Source organism: Zalophus californianus, chromosome 16 (genome assembly GCF_009762305.2).
Source record: "Zalophus californianus isolate mZalCal1 chromosome 16, mZalCal1.pri.v2, whole genome shotgun sequence".
Taxonomy (NCBI): Eukaryota; Metazoa; Chordata; class Mammalia; order Carnivora; family Otariidae; genus Zalophus; species Zalophus californianus.
In genome coordinates, this window is record NC_045610.1 from 38,946,806 (window position 1) to 38,967,454 (window position 20,649).

The window sequence follows — 20,649 nt, forward strand, 5'->3', positions numbered from 1 at the left end:
CACTTGGTCAAGCCCTGTCCGGCTTTGTGTGGTGTTGGTACACAATGGAGAGGAAGACATGTTTCCAGCTGTCCACATCCCCACTCCTCCTTCCTTTACTGTTCAGACACTAGGATTAAGGAGGGAAAGAATGAAGGAGAAAAGGGGCTTTCCCACCAGGTTGCCAAAGGTGGTATTTCTTGGCATCTTCTTCCTTCCTTAAAAAAATTCAAGATTCTTTGTTCTGTGCTTCATGAGACTAAGCTGGAGTCAGGGCAAGGATGGGCACAGAGCTTGGAAAACAGTGTGGATAGAAACTTCATCACACTCTCCAAGCCCCCACATCTTTCCCCCACTCCCAGGATTGTCTTCTCTCTTAGTATCCCATTTTATATCCCCAAAGTCCCTGAGGAAGAGCAGGATATGCCTCTTATTTTTTTTTTAAGATTTTATTTATTTATTTGATAGAGACACAGCAAGGGAGGGAACACAAGCAGGGGGAGTGGGAGAGGGAGAAGCAGGCTTCCCGCCAAGTGGGGAGCCTGATGCGGGGCTCGATCCCAGAACCCTGGGATCATGACCTGAGCCGAAGGCAGATGCTTAACGACTGAGCCACCCAGGCGCCCCAGGATATGCCTCTTTAAGTGGCCCACATTCACCCTGCCTTATGTTTAGACCTTCAGGATCATCTCCTTGCCTTCTCTACAAACAATAAGTGAGAAGGAGCCCTCACATCCCCCCGAGACAGTCTGGAAAGAATCCATCTGCCTCTTCCCCTGCTTCCAAAGGCTTGTAGTAGTGGGAACTGGGAGGAGAACTGTGCCAGGGATTTGAAAAGGAAGATTCTCTTGTCTGGGAAGGTCAGGGAGGAGCCTGAAAGGGGGGAGAAGACAGAGAGGGGAAATTTGGGAGCTGAGGCCTGTAGTCCCATCTGTGGGCCTGGCTGCCTAACCTAGGGTAGGCCGTTCATACTGACTATTACTCATAGGATTTATTAGAGGCTCCTGTTTACAGAGCTGCTGTTTTTCCTTTGAAATACAGAGCAGTGGAGAAGAACAGCAAAGAAGAAAGGGAAAGGATATCAGGCTTTTGGTAGGCCCTTTCTCACCCCTTATCCACCCCTGCTTGAACATTGGAGGCATATTGGAGGGTCCAAAAGGCCCTTAAAACATTCAATCTAGATTCTGGATTTTTCTCTAAGGAACAGGGCTTCCCTCCCCAAAGTCCTCACCAGCCCTGCCTCATACTCCCAAGGTCTAGGCAAGGTGCCAGATCTACAGCCCTGGAGTCAGACCCAGGAGAGATCCTAGAATCACTCCTCAATACCACATGCTCCTCCTCATTCTCAAACTTTCTCCTTGGCCTCCCTTTTCTTCTGCCTCCCTTCAGCTAGCTCCACTCCTGGCCACCTCATCCCTTCGAGTCTGAGAAGATAAGGTAAGTAGTTGTCTGTTCCCTACACTTTTTCTTCCTCTCTTCCTGGAGTCTGGAGTCCAGAAAGATTGCTGAGCCTTTGCTGGGAAAGAGGAACAGGCTTGAAGTAAGTGGGAGGCAGAGGTAGCAGCACCCAGAATGACCTGCACTTTGGAGAAAAAGGAGCTCTCTATTGGCCCAGGGATTAGCTTTTACTCTGATGGGACTCCTCCTTTTCTCCTTCTCCCTCAGTGTGTCCCAGGGGTTGGTGAGAGATCTGGATGTCTGAACCTCCCACTTGAGACCTCGAAGGTTGTTATACATATCCCCTCTCTAGCTCCCGAAGCCATGGAGGAGGGTAAGGAAAGTATCTCAGAGGTGGCAGCACCCAGGGAGGCCAAGGAGAAGAAATAGTGACCAGAGAGGGAGCCAGGAGGAGATGCCTGCTCTTGAAACAGCCTCTTTATCCCATCCTCTCCAGCACCCCCTCTCACATGCTGACAAGGCTGTGTGCCCAAGTGTGCCAGCTCTCCTGGCTGGCAATTCTGCTCTGCCATGCAGGCATCCGGTTCTCTGCTCCGGCACAGAGCACATGCTGGGGTCTCTCACACTCCTTTGCTCACTCATCTCAACGTGTCTGTGTTGCAGATTCCTAGGGATGAAAGAGGAAGCTGTGGCCCTGTGAGTAGGAAGATGGTGGGCTTGGGGCCCTTTGGGTGCATATCTGCCTCACTGGAGGGCAAGGAGGGAGAAGGCTGCTGGCAGCTCAGCTGAGCTCAGGGTTCTGGTGACTCATAGTGATGGGGGCAGCTCATGAAAACATCAGAGGGCAAGGGGGTCCAGGCTTGTTAGACCTCTCTTTTGCCCCGGTTCTCCCCAACTCTGAGCTATGTGGATGAAGTTCTCTCATCTGGATTGTACGGCAAGGAGAGGCTCCAGCTATGAAAGGGCTGGGGATGCTCAACCTCCCTTAATCATTCCCAGAAAGAGTCTTGCCATTGAGGAAAGGATAGGAGAGGCCAGTAGTATCCTCTGACCACAGTTCCAGGGGGGTTAAGTCCTTTGTTTCAGCAAAGGGAAGCGGGGATCGTTGGTACTAGTGTATCCAGATAGTACTACCCTCCCTCTAACCTCAGGGAAGGATGGGCTGAGTGACAGGAGAGTTCTCTCACAGAGCCCGTTTTCATTTGCCTGTTTCATTGCTGGCAGCTCTGCTCTCCAGCTTGGGGTGGTGGAGGGGGGTGCTCTCTGTCAGGTTGCTTCTAGAGATCCAGAGATGGTTTTGGTTGGAGAAAGTGATAGACCAGCCACTTTTCACTCTTCACTCTTCCTCTAGGGAGACGAGACCATCTTCTATTCCCCCAGCTCTCCCTGGCAGCATTGGGAGCCCAGGGTCCCCTGCTGGAATACCCATAATAAAGCTCAGTCCTGAACTGAACCAACACATCATCTGGCTTTGGTATAAAAATGGTGCTGTGAGGGGGAGCCTGGGTGCACCAGGTGGGTATAGACAGGTGTGGGGAGTTTAGACCCAGGAGAGATCCTAGAATCACTCCTCAATACCACATGCTCCTCCTCTTTCTCAAACTTTCTCCTTGGCCTCCCTTTTCTTCTACCTCCCTTCAGCTAGCTCCACTCCTGGCCACCTCATCCCTTCGAGTCTGAGAAGATATGGTAAGTAGTTGTCTGTTCCCTACACTTTTTCTTCCTCTCTTCCTCTACTCCCGAGTCCCAGCCAAGAGTTACCCCATTTGAACTCTTTGTGCCAGTGAATGCCATCAGGATCTGAATGCAGAATTCTCAGCCTGCCACCCCACCCCCCACCGACTCTGGGAATGCCACTCTGACTCTGAGACTCGCTCTTTAGTGCTCGTCCTCACACAAGGGTAGCCAGGCCAAGACTGGTATGTCCACTGACAGTAAGGGCCCTGCCCTGAGGCAGAGGGCTGCTGTAAGGGTGCAGTGGGGCCCGGCCCTAAATGCATGTATGCCTGTGCATTGGGCACACTGGTTTATTAGTGTTATTTCAGCATTGTGATGCAGAGAGAGTAAGTGTAACAGCTGCTCCTTGCTTGCAGTGTTTATTGTTACCTAGAGACAACCTCCTGGCTTTTTCCCAGCTCCCCCTCCCCCCCAGCCCAACCCCCTCCCTGCCAACAGTCCTACTCTCCCCACACTGATGGGAAATTTATAGCTTGCCCATACCATGCCTTTAACCCTCTCCTGTCCATAGGGTAGGTGGGGCGAGGGAAGCCAAAGAGAGCAGTGGGCATGCTTGGGCCCCAGAAGGGTATAATGGTGTGCAGGGGAAGGGAGGGAGGGAGGACACTACCCTTCACTGATCTGTGTGTCCAGACTCAGGCTCCAGTTGCCCTCCTGGCTCTCATGTTGAGAGAAAAGAACTTTGGACCCAGCATCTTCCTCACAAGATGATTCTCTTTCCTGGGCATCTCTAAGCTCCCCCAGTTGGGCAGCCTGGTCCTGAGCAAACACAGTGAAGTAGTATTGAAACAGGAATAAATATGGAGTGGCAGAACCCCCATCCCTCTCCTTTCTGTAGAGATGTCCTATCAAGACTATTAAGAGACTCTGGCATCAGGGATGCTGGCCAGACCTTCCCAACTAGGGAAATGTCAAACATGAAACTGGCTGCTGAGTAAGGTGGGAAAAACTGCCCACTCTAACTTTACCCCAAGCCTAGCACTCAGGTCCCAAGAGACTCCCAGACCATTCTCCAAGCTAGTCTCCTTGGTCTGGTTGGGCTACTCCTTTCTGCTCTTCTTCCTGGCCCATTTTCTCCTGCTTATCTTTTGGTTTGATAGCTTGGATCAAATCCAAGAGACCAAGGGAACTGAAACATCTTAGTCATGGCCTCAACAGAACTGGGGAACGAGAAGCTCCTCCAACCTCTCCTGACCTAGGACCTTTCATGGAAGGGTACCATGTCATATATTCAACTGTCCCTACTGGAAATAAGAGAGTTTGAAGAGGGATCAGATTTTAGCAAAAAAGTTAGAAGGTAGGTGTATGGAAAAACTTACTGATGGGATATAAAACTTCAGAATGGGCCTACTTCAGAGATTTTTTTTTTTTCCTGCCTGGGATAGGTTTAAGTCTGTGCCTACCAAGGGGAATTGAAAAAACAGGATTACTTTTCTGTGGCTTCTCCTGATGGGGGCCTCAGTGCAATTTCTTCACTAACTGTGGGAGTGCACCCCTTCTTGGTCTTTCTAAAGGTAGTAGCTGATGGTTAGATCACAAGTTTGGGAGGCAGGAAGCCTTAGGTTCTAGCACCAGCACTGCCATTAACCAACTGTGCGACCTTGGTAAAGTCACTTAACCTCTCTGAGCCGTAGTTTTCTTGTCTGTAAAATTCAGATAAACAACCTCTTAAGGTTGTGGAGAGCATTTAGTGAAATAATGTCTGTAAAGCACCTAGGACACTGCCTGATACTCCATAGGTGCTCAGTGGTTGATACAATAAATAGTCCATTATTCTTTTTTTTTTAAAGATTTTATTTATTCATTTGAGAGAGAGAGAATGGAGAGCACATGAGAGGGGAAGGGTCAGAGGGAGAAGCAGACTCCCTGCCGAGCAGGGAGCCTGATGCGGGACTCCATCCAGGGACTCCAGGATCATGACTTGAGCCGAAGGCAGTCGCTTAACCAACTGAGCCACCCAGGCGCCCAATAGTCCGTTACTCTTACGGAGTCACCAGGGCTGATGTTGCTTCAACGACTGACTCCATGAGTCCTCTGAAATTACAGGCCAAATAAGTGAATGTATACATGCTGGGAAGAATGTCCATGATTGTCTTCATGATGTGGAGCAGGGGAGTGGCAGTCTCCTAGAAAGGAAATAGCCCCAATCCCTTGACTCAGACTGTGCCATTCCCATGCCTCAAACCAGGAGCACATTAGGCAGTGTTCTGCCTGGAAGTACAGCTTCATCATCTAAGACGGGGCTATGAGAGACAGCCACTAGGATAGCAACATCTAGCATTTGCCAGGCATTTTACAGTTTGTCAAGTACATTTACCTACATTAGCTCTTTTAATACCCAGCATATCCCAGTAAAGTGAAGAGAACTACCATTTATTGAATGCCTACTATGTGCCAGGCATTGTGCTGGATGTATTTTTAGGTATGTTTAAAGTCTGTGGAGTATCATCACCTAAACATGTCATGATTTATAAGGCTCATCCCCTATTTTTAATCATTTAAGTATTTTACTCTTATAAATAATACCAGAATGAACATTCTAACACATAAACCTTCATGCATTTTTTTTAAAGATTTTATTTATTTATCTGTCAGAGAGAGCACAAGCAGAGGGAGAAGCAGGCTCCCTGCTGAGCGAGGAGCCCAATGCAGGACTTGATCCCAGGATCCTGGGACCATGACCTGACCTAAAGGCAGACACTTAACCGAGTGAGCCACCCAGGCGTTCCCTCTTCATGCATTTTTATAGTAAATTCTAAAAAGGAGAATTATTAGATCAACAGATACAAATATCCCCTGTTCCCTATGGTCATTGTATTGATATACCCATGAGAATAATGTTTTTTAAATCTTCCTCTTTGGAATTCTGCAATGGAAACACAAGGGCAGCCCCTTTTCTCTCCTAGGCCCAGCACAGAGACATTAGTAATCTATCATAGCTTTTTTTTTTTATTGAGATAATTGTAGATTCACATGCAGTTTTAAGAAATAATACAGAGATCCCTTATACGTTTTTCCTTTCATCCAATGCTAATATTTTGCAAAACTATAGTACCGCAACCAGAATATTGACATTGATATAGTCCACCAATTTTACTCAGATTTCCCCGTTTTATGTGTGTGTGTGTGTATACAATGTTATTACCTGTGCAAATTTGTGTATCTACCACTAGAGCCAAGGCACTGAACAGTTCCAACACCACAAGGATTCCTCATGCTGCCCTTTTATAATCACACCTACCTCACACCCTCCTTAACCCTTAGCAACCACTTACCTCCACTTCTGAAATGTTGTCATTTCAAAAATGGAGTCATACGCTGTGTAAGTTTTTAGGATTGGCTTTTTTCTTTCTTTTTTTTTTTTAATTTATTTATTTGACAGAGAGATAGCACAAGTAGGCAGAGCGGCAGGCAGAGGGAAAGGGAGAAGCAGGCTCTCCGCTGAGCAGGGAGCCCGATGGGGGGCTCGATCCCAGGACCCTGGGATCATGACCTGAGCCGAAGGCAGCCACTCAACAGACTGAGCCACCCAGGTGCCCCAGGATTGGCTTTTTTCACTCACCAAATCCATCCACGTTTTTGTATGTATCCTAGTTTGTTCCTTTTGTTTATTCTATGGCATACCATGACCACATGGACCACAGTTTGTTTAACCATTCACCTGTTAAAGGACACTTTGTACTCTCACTTTGTACTCACTACCAATTAATGAAGTAGCTTATATTACTTGGTGTGCTGACTGTTTTATACTCACAATTATTAAGCTTCTTTAATTCTTCAGGCATGGCACTATTACTATTTTCGTTTCATAGATGAGGAAAATTGAGGCTCACAGTAAAAAATTCTCCCAGGATCACATGTTAAATGGCAAAGAAGAGCCTGGAACCCAAGATAATAGGGCTCTTTCTACTGCATGAGGCTTTCTCAGACCTTGACTAACGTTTCTGGGAATAGGGTGTGGGCAGAACCAAAAGAGGGATGTTGGAGGCAGAAAGAGATTGGAGCAGCGTGGGTCAGTTCAGGTCTTCACAGCTGACGTTAGTTCATAGGTTAGAAGAGCAGCAATGTCATGGAGCAGGGAGCAGTATGGCATGTGCCTTTGAAATTGTTTCCCCTTTGCCAGGAAAGAAGGCTAAAGTGGATAGAGCCCATGAGCAGTCTTCCCACAGACCTGGGCCCTGGAATCAGAAAAGAAGCCTTTGGGTGTCTGTGAGAGGGTGCGTGGCTAGGGTCCTCCATGGAAGTGTGAAGCTGAAGGTGTCTCTGAAGAGGTCTGAGGAAACAGGCCATGATGAGTGAGCACTCTGTTCCAGAGGGGTAAGGGCAATAATCGTACATTTTTTGGTGGTGGGGGAGCTACAGGTTAATTGTGCACGTGCGCGTGCGCACACACACACCCCTTGGGCAGGCACAGTGTCTAGGACATGGTACAGGGGGCAAGCAGAGTGGAAGCAAAAATGCCAGTCCAGCACTTAGTCCTTGCTTTACAACTGTTCCTTACTCTAGCTGAAGCCATGGACAGTGAAATCAGGAGTTGGAGAAATCATTTGGTCTGTCCCCCAGCCTGTGGGCACTGGTTGAAGCTGACAGGTGGAAACCTAGAGTTGGCCCAGACATGATGGGTGGTAGAGATGCCAACTTGTGGGAGAGAAGGTTTGGCTCCTCTCCTGGGAGCTATGTCTGGCCAAAGGCGGCCTCTTCCCACCTCCTGCTGGAATTGGCTCTTTTATAGCTGATGTTATCGTTGCTCCATTGGCCTATTCCAGTGGTGTAGACTCATAACAATTTTCCCTATGTACTTACGGCTCTAGAACCAGGTTGAGAGCACATACCACTTTTCTCCATCTCCCCGGGCCCATCAGAAATGGCTACATCTCCCAGTCACACCCACCACCCATGCCCAGTAATTCCAGCCATGGTGGATAAACAGCGAGGCCTTCAGAATGTATAGGGACTACACTGTATCATTGAAACAACCAGAGATATCCATTCTGAACTTGTGTCTTTTGGCTGGAAGTTCTTAGACAAAGGGAGATCACTCTTTACTGAATCTTACTCCCACTGAGATTTCCTAACTGTCAGAGGTCCTCAATGTGGCTGGGAGACAGCGCCTTTTTCTCGAAGCCAAGATGGCTTCTAACCAGGAAGTCTCAGAACGCCTGCTTATTTCCTTCCCTTGGCTGCCCCTCTACTCCAGGTCCCCTTCTCTTCTGCCACCACTGCCTTCCCATTCCTTCTTTCTCTTCTCTCTCTCTCTTTCTCAGCAAGTTTTTTATGTGATTACAGGCACTGCATGGTAATTAGTGCTAAACTCATTTGCACAACTACAGTTAATTGGCTACAACAATTAATTAATGTGTTGGAAATTTGGCACTGGAAAAAAAAAGTTTGTCATCAAAAAAAGGGCAAAAAATTGTAGAGTGAGATACCCATAAAAATCGAGGGCAGGCTTCAAAAGCCCAGCTGGGCCTCAAACTTCAGGCCTGCCTCAGATGCCTTCCCACTCTCAACTCCAACACATTTTCCTCTTTCCTCTTTCATTTTTTTCCTCTTCCTTTCTTTCTCTATTTCTCTTCTCGCTCCATTTTTTTTTTTACAACTTAAGCAAACTCATTTCCCTGATAAAATATAGCATGACTAATGGCTAGAGCATGTAAAAATCATTGGGAAAATGTCCTTGGAAGACGAATGCATTTTCAGCAGAATAATTAACTTAATTAACAAATTCACATGCATATTCATCAGGCTATTAATGTCTTCTCGGCTCAGCTTGATGAACATTGCGGTAATAACCATCTCATTTACATACTGCATTCTACTGCGATCCAAAACAGAGACAACATACAGGCGTATACACACACACACACACACACACACACACACACACACACACACACTTGCACGAATACACACATGTCTGGGCCGCTTTGACTTCCAGGTTGGCTGGGAGTGTGTGTGTATGTGCGTGTGTGTGTGCACACGCGCGTTTGGTGTTTGTTGGAGGGTGGGTGGCTGGGAACTCCAGCTGGGGGTGTGATCTTTAAAGGGTCATGAGTTGAGGTGGGCTAGAGATGCCCACATGTGAATGTCTGAGAACTTTAATCCTCTCTCTCTCTCTCTCTCTCTCTCTCTCTCTCTGCCTGTCTGCCTCTTTTTCCTTGTTTCTTTTTCTCTGTGTCATTTTCTCTCTTCTTCTCTTGCCACCCCCCCACCATGTCTCTCTAGGGAAAAACTTGGTATCCGTGCCAACTTTTTCCCCCCTCCCCTCCTCCCTCTCTCTCCTCCTTCCCCTCTCCCAACTGCTGCCAGCCGGCATCAGCGCCGAATTGCCATCTCCTTGAGCTCTCTGTGGAGCAATCTCAGAGAGCAGTAAGGTGTGACGCGGGGCTCTGCCGGCTTCGCAGCACCGCCTGCGGAAAGAGCGCAGGATGGTGGAGGAAGATTAAGAGAAATCTCGAGCAGGGCTCGGCTGCCATTGGTGTGTGCAAACGCCGAGGAGGAAGGGAGAGGGAGAGGGAGGGGGGGGTGGAAGGGGGGGGCACCAGCAGCTGTCGGCCTAATTCTCCTAACACTCTGCTTGTGGTCATATTAGAAAAACAGATTATGCCCCTCGGTGCCACTCACTTATACTTGACATACGTTAATGTTCTATATCTCCATTCTCGGGTCTTGACGACAGTGGACTTTAGGTCGAGGAGGAATAGGAGTCTGCGTGGCCAAGGGTCATAAAAGACCCTGCCCTCTCATTCTCTCCTGACCTTCAGCCCCAGCCTGTACTCGCTCTTTAGAAAGCAAGCCTGGACATAGAATTTGCGTCTGATGCCACCATTTGCCCGTGCTTTTTGCAGCCCCTTAGGAGGTACAGAGGTCAGAGGACTCTTGAAAGCCCTTTTCCCTAAAAGTCACTCCCTCTTTAGAGTCTTAATAGGTCACTTCAGGGCCCAGTGAGACCAGCTCAGTGGCACTCCCACCCTTAATCTTTCTATGGGCCCTCCCCCTCAAATCGGAAGTTGGGGGTCAGAGAAGGGAGTCCATGATAGTTGGTGCCCCATGAGGGGTTATAGAAAAGCCATGAGCAAAACAAGGCCAGGATTGTTTCTGGGTTGCTATGGAAACCAGGTTTCCTCCTCCCGGCAGGAAGGGAGGAGTGCCTGAGGCCTTCCTCCTTCCACCAATCGGGAAGACTGTAGAGGCGGAGTTTACTGAGGCCTGGGGGAATAGGGCTGTTCCTGGAGGACGAACCAATCATTGCCGCAGCCCTGCCTGCCAGTCCATAGCCCTTGGACCACCACCTTCCCTACCCTCTCACCTCAATATTCAAAAGAGGCTTTTTCCTCTGTGCCTTGTCCTCTATGGAGACCTGTTGCTTAGCAACCACTAGTGCCATCTTCCCAATAACTTGCAGGGACTGAGAGATAAAATATCTGTCTATATTCAGTTCCCCTCCCCTGTCTATTTATATTTAATAACTCAAGCCCTGTCTTGGGTTCCCTTGGCACCTGTTTTAGAGGGCTTTTAGAGGGATTAAGCTGCAGCCTGAAGAAATAGTTACATCCGAGGAAGAACTTCCAAACAGGGAAGAGTGGGAGAAGACTGGAGTAGGTAGGGAAGCTGTGGAATCATACTCTTTTAAATATACACGGAGGGAAAAACAAAAAGTATTTAGAACTTGGAATGTGGGGAGGGGATGTCTGCAGGGATTCCCAAGGGTCCATGCAGGCCCTGGAGTGGATGCTAACAGAACAACTAACTGGGCTGGCATTTTTCTGTCCCCACCCTCTGCCTTGCCCCCTTTTCCTGCCCACTTCCAGTCTAGAGCCCTCTCATATTTTTGCATGTGAGACGCCCATCCCTCTGGGGATGTCTAGTTTACTAGTGTCTGGAAGTTGGTTTCCAAGAGTAGGGGCTGTATGGATGTATGTCCACCAGGCCTGGGTATCTCCCAAAGTTTGTCAGTCACAGGGAAGGAATTCTTCTGAGTTATCTACTAGAGAACCCCAACCTGACCCAGCAGTGGGGGCTGTACAGTATCACCAAAAATGAGGAGCAAGGAAGGCATGAGGATAGCCTAGTGGCTGCATGTCAGAATACATGGGTTAGGGCCCCCTCTCCCTACTCTCCTGTGATCCAGGTTATTCACTTAATCTCTTAAACCCCTTGTTGGGGCACCTGGGTAGCTCAGTTGGTTAAGCATCCAACTCCTAATTTCAGCTCAGGCCATGATCTCAGGGTCATGAGATTGCCCCACCTTGAGCTCCACACTGGGCATGGAACCTACTTAAGATTCTCCCTCTCCCTCTCCCCCCCAACCCCCCATCCCGCTCACACGCACGCATACTTGCTCTCTAAAAAAATAAAAATAAAATAAACCCCTTGTTGCTTTGTCTATAGATCAAGAATAATAATGTTTACCTCCCTAGACTTTAGCGGGATCAATTAAAGTGATATGTGAAAGGAAATACTCTGAAAACTGCCAATTTAAATAAATATTATTTTGAGGTCTGGAAAAGGTCTGACTGCTGGGAGGGGGGCGTATCATGAATCCAGCCCAGGCCTTGGCTTAGGAACACCAATAGTTTGTTGGCCAGAGGGGTGTGATTCTTTGCCCTGTGGTCAGTTAGGTGGGGAGCTATAAATCAAAATAAAAAACAGAGGGCTCTTTAAGGAAAGTAGCAAAGAGCATCCCCGTCATCTTCCCCACCTCCAGTCCCAGATTCTGACCTCTAGTGCTCCCAGCCTACACCCCACCCTGACCCTCCCAGTCAGCACCTTCACTGTCGTCATGCTAGATCACAGACTGTACAATTTCACCCTCCATACCCCCCTTTTCAGCACCTCCTCCAACCCGAGCCTTCTGTGGGAGACAGATGGGGTGTCTGCGATGGAAAAGGCTCTGGGCTCTATGCCGCCTTGGGTGGGCAGCCCCCCTTCCCATCTCCCCACTACTCCCGCTCCTACCTAAGACACTCAGATTCACCCCGGGCAGCTTTGGGAGCTGCTGAGGATTCCGATGCTCTTGCCTTCTCAGACTCAGCCCAGAAGCAGAGCCAGAATGACATCTTTCTCTGAGACCTAGACCCCAGCCCCTCTTCATGGAAAACCAATGCAAAGGAGGAAGTAGGTTAGGGAACAGTAGGGCTCCACGTGAAGGGACTAGTGTGGAGAGGCAGGGAGGGGGCGCCCAGAGTCCCTCAGTGAGGACTGGATGGCTGGGGTTTGGGGCCTAAATTGAGGGAGGAGGCTGAGACTAGGCAGCTTCTTTGTTCCAGAAATCTGGGGTCCCTGGAGGGAGGCTCAGCTTGGGGAGGGGGGGAAAGGGAGCTAACATTACAGAGCACCAACTGTGAGCCAGGCACAATGCCAGAGCCTTCCCATACCTGTACTCACAACTAGCAGGTGAGGAGTCAGGGTGAATAGGTGTCTCATGAGCTCTCAGCATCTCTCGGCACAGTTGACCAACTTCTCCTTTGATTCTATGATTTCACTGCCAATTCTCCTACCACTCTGGCTGCCCTTTCTCTGTCTCCTTTGCAAGCTCATCCTCAACTCCTTGGACTCAGCCAAGTCCCCCGATTGTACACTTTCACGGTACTATATATTCTTCTTTCAGAGCACTTAGCACAGTGATTTCACACTTATTTGTGCAGCCATTTGAATAATAATCCTATTTCCCCCACCAGATGGAAAGTTCCACGAGGACAGTGACCACATCTGTCTGTATTCACCAGTGCGCTCCCAGTGCCCAGCACCGTGCCTAGCATAAAGCAGCTCTTTGGTAAATATTTGTTGAATGAATGAATAAATGACAAAAGGACATCACTGTGGCCTAAACTCAGTTTCTTAGCCACTTCCTTACCCCCAGAGCGGACCTACCCCTGATATGTGGACCAGAGAACAGGGTGCCTGGGAGGTCAGGCCACCTCATTCTCCTTGGGGAAAAAAACAAAAATATCAGGACAGGAGTAAACCAAGTTCCAGGATATGGGCCCCCTGCCTTACCAGCGCCTGGACCTGTCTATCTGCTCTACAGCTTCTCCAGGGATGGAGAGAATTCAAAGTCCCAATAACTTCTCTCCATTTGGGGCCTGAAATCACTCGTGAGCTGGAGGAGAGGAGTTCCATCGGAAAAGGGTGTTCTGCAGAAAACCCCTCTTTTCTGCCTTAGCGGAGACTGCCGAGACCATCTGTTGCCACTCCTCTGTTTGCTTCTGTCCTGTTCCCCTGGACTTCAGGGGAGGAGATCGTTTGACCAAGTGGGAGGGATAGATGGCGAGAGCACAATCCGCTTGTTCCCTGAAGCGTCCGGGGCAATGTTGATGAGCCTCAGCCAGGTGACTGGAGCAGAGGAACGCTGGAGCCAGAGGCCTCAAGTGCTTTGGGGCTGTACTCTCTAGACCCTGGGGAGGAGGGAGTGGACAAAACCTCTGGGAGGTGCCCAGTGTTCAGCCCAGGGGCTTTATCTGACCTCCTTGCTGACCTCAAACAAAATACCCAAATCTGTAGGAAGTTAATGTTAGGCAAGGGGTAGGGGTGGCAGCCCCTTGCTCTCCCTGGCCATTTCCCATTCTAGCAAGCTGCCCATCCCAGAGCATCTCTCCTGCCCAGCTCGGCCTCACTCAGTACCTGGTCCTCACGGTGTCTTCTTACCCAGTCCCGTTGTCCTGACAGTGCCCCTCAGCAGCCAGGTACTTGGGGTCATGGATCTGGAAGCTACTCTAGGCAGTGTTGCTCTCTCTGACCCCACGTGTTCTTTGGGCCCCTAATGAAGTAGGACAACTCAGGCTCTGGGCCAAGTCCCTATGTCCTCATCAAAGGCAACATCTGTCTCCTCGAAGAAGATAAGCCTGGAGGGAGGGAGGTGAGACAGGCACGGGAGAAATCCCAATCCTGCCTGGGCCCTCACCCCAGATTCCACTGCAGGCACAGATTGAGGGTGAGGGGGGCAAGACAGCCACAGAGGCCTACCCTCACGCATGCCCCTGCACAAGTCTTCATGCCTCTGAGCCCCCAAATATGAGGGCCCCTCCTGGGCTCACCCGGCTACCTGGGCTGCTGCTGCCGCCAAGCCAGCCTTCTTTTATTCATACGTTGTTTTATTGCTGGCAAATGCTGCTGCTTGCCGCTGTTGGAGGCGTTCCTGCCAAATCCATCCCAACATCTTGGCCTGGCATCAGGGCGGCATGCTAATGTGGAAATTTAAAGAGCCGCTCAGCTTTAAATCGGAATTTTAAATGAGCAGCAGTGCTCCAGAGGGACCCAGGCAAAATCGAGCAGTGTCTGGTCCACCCTTCCTGCTCCCACTCCTGTAGCATCACCCTACCTCTGCTCACCTCTCCCCTTGACTTGGACACTAGATGAGGGAGAGGCACAGGACACACTAGGGGATGAGGGAGTTACCAGGGCAGAGGAATTGATGCAAGATGGCTATCTAAGCCAATAAGGAGCTGGGATCCCTCAACTCAGGACCAAGAAGGAATCCACCAGTTGCTGTCATGGGCAGATGAAGGCAGGGACCTTCAACACAAGGGGGCAGGGCTGGGGATACTGAAACTGGCATTCCTACCCCACTTCCCATTTTGCCAGGAAACAAGAAGAGAAGACCCAGAGCAGGGAAGAGGGAAGGTGGGATTCCAGAAAGACCCTCACACGCAGTATACACTTGCGCACGCCGGGATATGTGCACATAGCTGTGCATGCAGGTCAGAGTGCTTGCTGAGGTCCCCTGGAGCATGTGTACACAGGCCTCACTTATCACCCAGGCATGGAGAAGAATGATTCACATATGCAGGGCAGCCTTCCCACATCCAGACCTCCGTCCTAACCAGGTTGGTTTCTGCAAGTTGTTAGCCTGAGCTGTGCCCCAGCTTTTTCCATGAATTCTAATGCACCAATGTTCCCCAGCTCCTGGCAGCTACCTTGAGTCACCCACGGTGATGACAGAGCCCCACAGCCACTCTGCCAGGAGAGGGGTTGGGGATACCTGTGCTCATCCTATGCACCTGTCCTAGCTACAGAGTGGTGCCTTCTCTGGTGGCCATCAGATGACAGGCTCAGACATCTCACTTGGGAGGGGTGCTGGGCATAGACTTGATTTCAGAGGGAAGAGGAGGCTAATGGGAGGTGAGAGAAGCAGAAGCTGTGCCTCTCTGTGCCCCACTCTCCTCCTTACCTGTTTCCAGGAGACAGGCGACCCCTTATTATCAGAAAACATTTGTTGAGGGGCGCCTGGGTGGCTCAGTCAGTTGAGCGACTGCTTTCGGCTCGGGTCGTGATCCCGGGGTCCTGGGATCGAGTCCTGCATCGGGCTCCTTGCCCTGCGGGGAGCCTGCTTCTCCCTCTCCTCCCCACTTGTGCTGTCTCTCACTATCTCTGTCTCTCTCTCTCTCAAATAAATAAATAAAATCTAAAAAAAAAAAGAAAACATTTGTTGAGTGCCTACCCTCAAGGAGACACTGTTTAGTTTAATCACAATTTTCTGAGCTGGGTTGATGACAGCCACAAGAATCTGGATGTGCTATCCCCATTGGAGGATCCACAGTAACTCTCACGGTAACCTCAGCCTTACCCACGTTAGACTGCCAGACCAAGGGATGCTTCCTGACCTTCCCCAGGAATCCCCCTCCCTCAAAGAAGCCAGCTCCTTCACAGACTGGTGTGGCTGCCAGCCAAGAGGCTTGGGGGCAGGCCTGGGGCATGCAGCTGGCACCTGCCCACCAGATCCCCAAGGAGGACCCTCCTCCCCCACTCCATAGCCCCATTCAGATGGCCCTTGGGCTATAGGGAGACAGGACTCACCGTTCCCCACTCCCAGAGAAAACCTCAAGCTGGAACACCCACCACCTCCCTTTCCACTATAACCTGCTCCAAGATCCTCTACCCAGACTAGATATACCAGAGACCCACCAGGTTCTTTTTCCAGGCAGGATCAAACACTTAATAGTAGGAGTTGTGTCGGGGCTGGGTAAGAGGCCTTGAGGGGTGAGGCTTGGGCTGGAATTATGGAAGAAATTGCTGTGGTCAAGAGATGGATGAGGAAGGCCTGGGGCATCTGGGTGGCTCAGTCAGTTGAGCATCTGATTCTTGATCTCAGCTCAGGTCTTGATCTCAGGGTCGGGAGTTCAAGCTTCCCACTGGGCTCTGTGCTAGGCATGAAACCTACTTAAAAAAGAGAGAGAGAGATGGATGAGGAAGAAGAACTCAAATGAGAGTGACAGGACAGGGGGACATGAGGGGAGGAGACTAAGTGAATCTGCCTTTCTCATCTAATTAGCAACATGCAAATTATATGCAAACCACCCACTCTTTGTTTAGAGACCACTGGGTTTTTGGATGTGGGCTACAGAGGGACCACCAGGCAGCATCTCTGAGACCCTCAGACATGGGACACCCAGGCTCAAGAGAGAGGCCAGAGCGCAGCCATCTTGTACCCTATTCCCTGGATGGACTCATTCTCTATGGGCCTCAATTTCCCCATGTGTGAAATGGGAGGACTGGACTGGATGGTCCTGCGGGCCCCTTCACCGGCCCTCGCCTCCAGCCGCTCCTCTGACCAGTACTGACAGTCTTGGGTTCTCTGAGTTGGGGCCCATTAACTCATGAGTTGAAGGGGTTGATTCCATTCTGGGGTGGAAGCTACTTGGCTCTCTTGCCCTTGCCACCTACCTCAGCAGTTCTGCCATGCCATGCCCCACATGCCCATGCACCTGCCATCCCAAATGTGGACAGTCTCCTGAAGGCAGTGTTATCTCCCACTCCTTTTCCCACACTGTTTCCTCTGCTTGGAATGGCCTTCCTGCTTTAGCCCCTCACCTGGCTAACTCCTTCTCCAGCTCTAACAGCCTTACCTACCTTCCTCTGACACCTTCTGGGCATCCCTATGCACTGTTCACTTCTCTCATTTCCCATTAAACTGTGAACTCCTAGAGGGAAGGTATTGAGTTTTGTTCAAGACAGACTCTCCAGTGTAAATGTATTAGTTTTCCAAGGCTGCTGTAACAAATCACCACAACCTTGGCTGCTTTAAAAAAAAAAAAAAAATTACTCTTTTCAGTTCTGGAAGCCAGTAGTTCAACATCAGTTTCACTGGGTCAAAATCAAGGTGTCAGCAGGACTGCGCTCTCTCTGGAGGCCCTAAGGGAGAATCTGTTCTTTCAGCTTCTAGTGACTGTTGGCGTTTTTGCATTTTTTTTTTTTTTTGCTTGTGACTGCATCACTCCAATTTCTGCCTCTGTCTTCACATCACCTTCTACTCTTCTCTGTGTATAATCTCCCTTGCCCTCACTCTTATAAGGACACTTATGGTGGCATTTAGAGCCCACCCAGATGATCCAGGATAATCTCTGCATCTCAAGATTCTTAATCACACCTGCAAAGATCTTTTTTTTTTTTTTTAAGATAAGGTAACACTCACAGGTTCCAGGAATTAGGAGGTGGACATATCTTTGGGAGCCATTATCGGACTATCGGGATAAACAAAGACATCTTTAAAATTACCATTTGTTAAACATCTACCACGTGCTAGACACCATACATACATTTTTCTCAATCTTGCAATAGCCCTGAAAAGTTGACTTTTTAAAAAAACTTATTCATTTATTTATTTTAGAGAGAGCGAGCCAGTGGGGAAGGGGCAGAGGAAGAGAATATCCAAGCAGACTCCTGCTGAGTGCAGAGCCTGAAGCAGGGCTCAATCTCACGACCCATGAGATCAGGACCTGAGCCAAAACCAGGAGTCAGATGCTTAACTGACTGAGCCACACCCTGAAATGTAGGTATTAATGCCTCTACTCTACAGATGAGAAAACTGAATGAGGCTCAGGGAGACTGAATCACTTGCCCAAGCTCACATAGCTGATAAGTGACAGAGCCAGGATTTGAAACCAGATGAGTCTAGCTATAAAGCCAGCATGATTTTTGCCTTCCCAATGGTGTCTGAGCCTACCCCAGGCCCTGGTACAAATTTCTCACCTGAATCGATGTGCAAGGTGGACAAGAGAAGGGAAGATGAAGCCCAGTCTTCCTAATGATATTGACTTAAGCTTTCTTTTGCCAAAGCCCCTTCCCACCCCTTTAATCCTCCCTGTCACTCCTGACCCCTTGTTTCAAAAGCCTGGAATCTCCCCCAGTGTGCAGCCCCCTGCCAACCACAGCTGCCCAGAAGGGTGGTCTGAAGTGCCTGCACTTCAGACAGGAGACATTGAATTGCAGAACCAGAGGGGCCTCTGAGGTCACCTCTTCTAGCTGTCTCTGCTCACATATAGGTCTGCCTGTGAGGACAGGGCAGACAGGGTCAGGCCAGTGGGCAGCAGGAGGGAGAAGGAGCCATCTCTTCCTTCAGCTACCCTTTCTCCTCACTTCCTACATGACTGGTATTGGGAAGTCCTCACTCAGGTCTAACCTTCCAAATATCATGCTGTAATGAAAGCTGGCCAGAGTTAGAAGTTCTAGATTGTCCAAAACATAAAATTGGATTTTGGATAAGTCCCTTTACCTCTCTGAGCCTCTGATTCTTCATCTTTAGAACAGGATTGAGGGGACCCCTCGGTGGCTCAGTCAGTTAAGCGTCTGCCTTCAGCTCAGGTCATGATCCCAGGGTCCTGGGAGCGAGCCCCCATGTGGAGCTCCCTGCTCTCGGGGAGCCTGCTTCTCCCTCTCCACCCAGCTCAGTGCTCTTGCTATCTCTGTCTCTCTGTCTCTCTCCCTCCCTCCCGCTCTCAAATAAATAAATAAATAAAATCTTATAAAAAATAAAATGGGATTGAGAATGATGGTAATGGCAATAATACCCATCTCACAGGGCTGTTGGGATAATAGCACAGTCCAGGCCTAGACTAAAGCAGGTGCCGCAGGATTATTTTGTAACAGCCCCTCGGCACTCCAGCCGAAGCCCCTTCATCCTGGGTAATACAGGGTTTTGCTCACCTCAGCCAGTCTGGTCCGCCTTGCGCGCTAGACTGTGAACTCCTCTTGGCAGGACTTCGTTCATTTTTTTATCACAGCCCGTTCTCCTCCCCAGTGTCTAGCCCGTGCTTGGGCACGTGGGCTCAATCCACATTTGATAAATGAAGTGAGGATATGAGTTGGACCCCCAAGTCCCGAGAGGCACAGGGCCTGACTCCCACCACTGACCCTCTGGGCACGACCCTTCCCCCTCCCCCACCCCACCCCAGGTCCAGGAGGCGGCGGCGGCGGCGAGGAAAGGAGGTGCTGCAGCTTTAAGATTCCTCTCGGGCGTCCCGGTTGCCAAGGCGCGGTTGCCAAGGACCTGCGCCGAGCTGCGTCCGGCCTTCGCGCGCCGGCCCCGGGTTTCCTCCGTCGCAGCCGCCGCTGCCGCAAACGCCGCAGCCGCCGCCGCCGCCGCCGCCGCCGCCGGGCCGCGCCGGGCTCGGCTCCTCCGAACCGTCTGGCGGACTTGGCACCGGCCCCGGCTCCTCAGTGCCCCCGCGGTGCGTGGCAGGCTGCGGCTTCATTATCCTGATTGATTCCTCCTGCTCCCCGACACCGTGGGGGCCCCGGCCAGGGAAGGGGGGGCCGAGGCGGCATCTGCGGGCCCCTTCACCGGCCCTCGCCTCCAGCCGCTCCTCGGGCTGCCGGCCCCTCGGTGCCCTGCTGCGGCCAGGCCAAGGAGGAAGGGCCGGGCCAGCCTTTGCCCCCTCTGGGGGGCGGGGAGCCCCGAGGAGGAGCGGAGCTGTTTCCGGCTGGGTTCGGTGCAGCGGCCCAAGGCGCCCGCCCTGGGCCATGAACGCTGCGGGTCTCAGGGTCTGCCCTCAGCAAAGGTTTTGCGCCTTCCCCAAAAGGGTATGGAGGGTTTGGGGTGAGGCGGGAATACAGTGATGAGAACTTGAGGAGAATAAGCCTTGGCAAAATGGGAAAGGTGACATCTTCGGGGAGCACTGATCACGTGGGCCAAGCCCGGGTGACTCCTGTCTTATCCCATGCCTCCCTGGGCACCTTAAACGCAGTCCTCAGGGGAAGCAGGGACACAGTCTGCCCAAACAGCACAGGACACGGCAAGGATCTGAGCTCAAAGGAAGGACAGGCACCTCTGTGAGTTAGAGAACCTGTGCCCAAATCTAGCGGCAGGTGGTCTGGCCACAAATTTGTGGCCCCCTAAGAAACCATGTGTTGAGGTGAGGCCTAGGTGGAAAGAGTTTCTGGGGGCCAGGCCTGAGATTGGAGGATCTTCCTAGTTCGGCCACTTGGTTTGTGACTTGGGCAAGTAACTACCTTTTTTCACCTTGGTTTATTAATCTATAAAATGGGGTTAAGACCTCTCTAACAGTTACCGATGGCTAAATGGGATAATATGTTGATAGCAGGACCCTAAGTTCTCTGGCAAGGAGTAGAAAGGGAAATGGGGGACTGGCTTCCATCCCTGCTGCTGTATTGGATGAATCCCTCCTCTCTCCTTGAAGGAGGTAAGTCTCCTCCATATGCTTAAATCCCTTCTTAACTGGAAGATGACCGGAACCTTCCAATCAGATCTGCTTCCTTGTCAGGGTGGAAGGGCAAAACTGCTCTCCACTTCATTGGCAT

General features: G+C 50.4%; 1 long non-coding RNA gene across 2 annotated transcripts; it reads right to left on the reverse strand.

The window, feature by feature from the left end:
* Window positions 1-4,417: 4,417 nt before the first annotated feature.
* On the reverse strand, window positions 4,418-19,703 carry LOC113939026. 2 transcript variants are annotated; one of them, XR_003525103.1, is made up of 3 exons: window positions 19,036-19,703; window positions 16,018-16,269; window positions 4,418-5,148 (listed from the first exon to the last, which is right to left on the reverse strand). It is a non-coding gene; the product is annotated as an uncharacterized LOC113939026 (long non-coding RNA). The 2 variants fall into 2 exon arrangements; XR_003525104.1 differs by lacking the exon at window positions 4,418-5,148 and adding an exon at window positions 15,457-15,517.
* Window positions 19,704-20,649: the final 946 nt, after the last annotated feature.